The sequence below is a fragment of the Lathyrus oleraceus genome, chromosome 2 (genome assembly GCF_024323335.1).
Source record: "Lathyrus oleraceus cultivar Zhongwan6 chromosome 2, CAAS_Psat_ZW6_1.0, whole genome shotgun sequence".
In the NCBI taxonomy this organism is placed as follows: Eukaryota; Viridiplantae; Streptophyta; class Magnoliopsida; order Fabales; family Fabaceae; genus Lathyrus; species Lathyrus oleraceus.
Genome location: NC_066580.1, coordinates 441,076,160 through 441,081,985, shown reverse-complemented (window position 1 = coordinate 441,081,985; position 5,826 = coordinate 441,076,160). Strand labels below are relative to the sequence as shown.

The window sequence follows — 5,826 nt, the reverse complement described above, 5'->3', positions numbered from 1 at the left end:
TTTGATACCCATACGATCAATTTGTCCCATCAGGTTAGTGTTAGCTAGAGAAAAGAAAAACAAGAGTTTTAGTCAGGATTTGGCCAAATGCCGAAAGAAGAAAAGAAGAATTTTTTTAGAAGTTAAAATAAATTAAGAATGAATACTAAATAAAATTTAAAAGAATAATTAAAGAAGAAATAAAAATAAAAATATTTGTGGGTTGTCTCCCACGAAGCGCTTTGTTTAATGTCGCAAGCTCGACATAAAAACTATCAAATATAATCTATAAATTCTAGAGGCATTACGTCTAAGTGCAGGACTTGCAAATCTTCATTGTTCTCTGCATAGTGATAATGTTTTAGACACTGCCCGTTTACGATAAATGGTTCCATAGATTTGCCTTTAATTTCCACAGCTCCACTTGGAAAGACATTGATGATTTGGAAAGGGCCTGACCATCTAGAACGTAGTTTTCCTGGGAATAACTTAAGTCTAGAGTTGAACAAAAGGACTATATCGCCTTGTTTGAAGATTTTTCTTGATATACGTTTATCATGCCATTTCTTCGTTCTTTCTTTGTAGATTCTGGCATTTTCGTAGGCGTCTTGTCGAAGTTCCTCTAATTCGTTTATGTCAAGAATTCTCTTTTCACCAGCGGCCTTATAGTTTAAATTTAGATTTTTAATAGCCCAGTAGGCCTTATGTTCTAATTCTACCAGGAGGTGGCAAGATTTTCCATAAATAAGCTTAAATGGGGTTGTCCCTATGGGAGTTTTGTAAGCGGTTCGATATGCCCATAAAGCTTCTGGTAGTTTCGATGACCAGTCTTTCCTTGAGGTGGCGACTGTTTTTTCCAATATTTGTTTGATTTCTCTGTTAGACACCTCCACTTGTCCACTGGTTTGAGGATGGTAAGGTGCCAATACTCTATGTCTCACACCATACTTAAACAGTAGTTTTTCGAGTATCTTAGATATGAAATGCGATCCACCATCACTGACTACTATTCTTGGGACACAAAATCTCGGAAATATTATATTCTTAAAGAGTCTAGTTACTACTCGTGTGTCGTTTGTTGGAGAAGCTATAGCTTCAATCCATTTTGATACGTAGTCAACCGCTACGAGTATGTACTTGTTACCAAAAGAAGGTGGAAAAGGTCCCATGAAATCTACTCCCCACACGTCGAAAATCTCTACTTCCAAAATGCTCTTTTGTGGCATCTCGTCACGTCTAGATATGTTTCCTGTGCGTTGACATCTATCACATTTCTTGATAGCCGCATGCACATCCTTCCATATGTTTGGCCAATAAAGACCGGCTTGTAGGATTTTGGAGCAGGTCTTGGATGTACTTGCATGTCCACCATAAGGAGCGGAGTGACAGTGTTGGATTATATTTTCTATCTCTTCTTCAGGTATACACCGACGGAAAATACCATCGGGGCCTCTTTTGAAAAGTAAAGGGTCATCCCAGTAATAATGTTTTATGTCATGGAAAAATCGTTTCTTTTGTTGGTAAGATAAATTAGGTGGAACTATTCCGGCAGCTAAATAATTGACGAAGTCAGCGTACCATGGTGTAACACATATAGCTAAGGTGGTCTCTACCTGTTTATCAGCTTTATTTTCTTCCAAAGTAGCTATAAGTTTATCGTACGAGAAATCGTCGTTGATCGGTGTTCTTTCCGGTTCCAGGTTTTCGAGTCTAGAGAGGTGATCTGCTACTACGTTTTCAGTTCCTTTTTTATCTTTGATTTCCAGATCAAATTCTTGTAGCAACAAGATCTACCTTAGGAGTCTAGGTTTAGCGTCCTTTTTTGTTAAGAGGTACTTAATGGCGGCGTGGTCAGTGTAAACGATTATTTTAGCTCCGACCAAGTAAGAACGAAATTTATCTAGTGCAAATACTACTGCTAAAAGTTCTTTCTCGGTTGTGGCGTAATTCATTTGTGCTTCATCTAGAGTTCTACTTGCGTAATATATGACATGAAGCTTTTTATCCTTTCGTTGTCCTAAAACAGCGCCCACGGTGTAATCACTTGCGTCACACATTATTTCGAATGGTTCATTCCAATCCGGGGTCTGCATTATGGGTGCGGAGATCAATGCTTGTTTAAGCGTTTGAAATGCTTCTAAACATTTATTGTCGAAGATGAATTCAACATCTTTCATCAATAATCCGGTCAAAGGTTTAGTTATTTTAGAGAAATCTTTAATGAGTCGTCGGTAAAAACCGGCGTGTCCTAAGAAGCTTCGTACTTCTCTCACAGTTTTCGGAGGTTGAAGGTTTTCGATTACTTCTATTTTGGCTTTGTCTACTTCAATTCCTCTATTTGATATGATGTGTCCTAAAACAATTCCTTCTTGTACCATAAAGTGACATTTTTCCCAATTAAGTACTAGGTTTACTTTTACACATCGCTCTAGAACTCTTTCTAGGTTTTCAAGACATTCTTCAAAGCTTTGTCCGCATACGGAAAAGTCATCCATAAATACTTCCATGATATTTTCGAGAAAATCGGCGAATATTGCCATCATGCACCTTTGGAAGGTTGCAGGAGCATTGCACAAGCCGAACGGCATTCGTCGATAAGCGACGGTACCAAAAGGACATGTGAATGTTGTCTTTTCTTGGTCATCAGGATGAATTGGTATTTGAAAGAAGCCTGAGTAACCGTCTAGGTAGCAGAAATGAGAATGTTTTGCTAATCGTTCTAACATCTGGTCTATGAATGGTAAAGGGAAATGATCTTTTCGAGTTGCTTTGTTTAGTTTCATATAGTCAATGCACATTCTCCATCCCGATTCGATTCGTTTGGTTATAGTTTCTCCTTTTTCATTTTCAATAACTGTTATACCTCCTTTCTTTGGTACTACGTGTACATGACTAACCCATTTGCTATCAGATATAGGATATATGATACCTGCCTCTAATAACTTTGTTACTTCCTTCTTCACTACCTCACTCAGGATCGGGTTTAGTCTCCTCTGATGTTCCCTAGAGGTTTTACAGTCTTCTTCTAGCATGATGCGGTGCATACAAATAGAAGGACTTATTCCTTTAAGATCGGTGATGTTGTATCCTAGTGCGGTTGGATATTTTCTTAAGATATGTAGGAGTTTTTCGGTTTCGAGTTTTCCTAGGTCTGCATTAACTATTACTGGTCGTTCAAGTTCTAAGTCTAGGAATTCATATCTCAGATTTTTGGGAAGTATTTTCAGGTCAAGGTTTGGTTTCTTAAGGCATTGCGTAGGGTCCGGTGTTATTGCTAAACATTGGTTAAGTTTGTCTTCTACACGATAGTCAGACAATTTGTCATTCTCTAACTTTGTTTCTTTTATGCATTTATCGATGATATCCATGAAGTAACATGTGTCTTCTATTGCAGGTGCTTTCAAAAATTGGGAAAGAATGAACTCAATTTTCTCTTCTCCTACTTCGAAAGTGAGTCGTCCTCGTTTTACGTCTATGATCGCACCGGCGGTTGCTAAGAATGGTCTTCCCAATATAATGGGTGTAACTTCATCTTCTCTTATGTCCATAATTATAAAATCGGTTGGAATGTAGAATTGACCTATGCGCACGGGAACATTTTCAAGAATTCCTACAGGATATCTAACGGAACGATCTGCTAATTGCACAGACATTTTAGTTGGTCTTAATTCTCCCATTTCCAGTTTCTTGCATATGGATAAAGGCATAACACTGATACCGGCTCCTAAATCGCATAAGGCTTTATCTATGACAAATTTTCCTATGTGACAGGGTATAGAGAAACTACCAGGATCCTTAAGTTTTGGAGGCATATTCTGGATTATGGCGCTACATTCAGCAGTGAGTGTAACGGTTTCGCTCTCTTCAAGTTTCCTTTTATTAGAAAGAATTTCTTTTAAGAACTTAGCATATGAGGGCATCTGCGTAATAGCTTCTGTAAAAGGAATTGTGACGTTTAATTGTTTCAGTAGGTCAACAAATTTTTTAAATTGGCCCGCATCTTTGGTTTTAATAAGCCTTTAAGGGTAAGGGATAGGTGGTTTATAAGATGGTGGAGGTACATAGGGTTCTTTCTTTTCTACGGTTTCCTTATTACTCTCTTCCTTTTCCTTAGGTTTATTTTCTTCCTCAGTTGACTTTTTAGAGTTTTGGTTTTCCATCCTTGGATCAGACGGTCCTTCTACTTCCGTTCCACTTCTTAATATGATTGCATGAGCGTGGCTTTTCGGGTTAGGTTGGGGCTGTCCAGGAAATGTACCAGTTGGGGCAGCAGTAGGCGCTTATTGTTGAGCTACTTGTGAGATTTGTGTTTCCAGCATTTTGTTATGGGTAGCCAGGGCATCTACTTTACTTGCTAGTTGTTTAATTTGTTCGCTAGTGTGTACATTCTGGTTTAAGAAGTCCTTATTGGTTTGCTGTTGAGAAGCTATGAAGTTCTCCATCATGATTTCCAAGTTGGATTTCCTAGGAACGTTATTGTTAGGTGTAGATGGGATCGGCTTTTGATATCCAGGGGGTATAGCTGGGGCTTGATTGGGAGCTTGTCCTGGTGCGTATAAAGCATTATTACTCTTATATGAAAAATTAGGATGGTTCTTCCAGTTAGAGTTATAGGTATGCGAGTAGGGATTTCCTTGAGCATAATTCACTTGTTCTGCTTGGATTCCTGTTAGGAGTTGACAATCTGCAGGAGTGTGACCTTGGATTCCATAGACTTCGCAATTTTGAGTTGCGGCAACCACGGTGGCTGGAGGTGATACATTTAAACTTTCAATTTTCTGGGCCAGAGCATCCACTTTTGCATTAACATGATCAAGGCTACTTATCTCGTACATGCCACTTTTCGTTTGAGGTTTCTCTACCATTGTTCGGTCGCTTCCCCACTGATAATGGTTTTGGGCCATGCTTTCGATAAGTTGATAAGCATCGGCATAAGGTTTATCCATAAGCGCACCACCTACGGCGGCGTCTATTGTTAACCTTGTATTGTACAAGAGACCATTATAGAAGGTATGAATTACTAACCAGTCCTCTAAACCATGGTGTGGACAAAGTCTCATCATGTCTTTGTATCTTTCCCATGCTTCGAAAAGAGACTCGTTATCTTTCTGTTTAAATCCATTTATCTGGGCTCTCAACATAGCTGTTTTGCTTGGAGGAAAATATCAGGCAAGAAAGACTTTCTTCAACTCGTTCCATGTGGTGACTGAGTTGGAAGGAAGAGACTGAAGCCATCTTCTAGCTTTATCTCTTAACGAGAAAGGAAAAAGACGAAGTCGAATTGCCTCTGTAGTGACACCATTAGCTTTAACAGTATCAGCGTATTGGACAAATACAGATAAATGAAGGTTTGGATCCTCGGTAGGATTTCCAGAGAATTGATTCTGTTGCACTGCTTGTAGCAGCGAAGGTTTAAGTTCGAAGTTGTTTGCTTCGATTGTGGGTGGAGCAATACTCGAATGCGGCTCATCTTGCGATGGAGCGGCGTAATCTCGAAGAGCACGAGCTGGTTCTGCCATCTCGGGTATCGGCGAAGGAAGAAGATTTTTGAGGTCGGGCACTTCGATAGGAGAGAGATTGTTTGCAGCACGATATTCCCGAATTCGTCGTAAGACTCGGAGATATAGTTCAATGTCGTTGATTCGTAAGTAAAACGGCTCGCCTTGTGAGCGAGTGTGTGGCATACAAAACATTGAAAGAAAAAAGAGAAAAATAAAAATAAAAATTGCCTTAGTCTCTACAGTGTAACAGAAGAGTTACGATATCGACTAAATAAAAGTCCCCGGCAACGGCGCCAAAAACTTGATCGCGACTTTATGAGTCGATTTGGGGTAGTAATTGCAAGTG

General features: G+C 39.3%; 1 non-coding gene across 1 annotated transcript; it reads left to right on the top strand.

The window, feature by feature from the left end:
- Positions 1-5,013: 5,013 nt before the first annotated feature.
- On the top strand, positions 5,014-5,120 carry LOC127125037 (small nucleolar RNA R71). Its single transcript, XR_007804503.1, has one exon. It is a non-coding gene; the product is annotated as a small nucleolar RNA R71 (small nucleolar RNA).
- Positions 5,121-5,826: the final 706 nt, after the last annotated feature.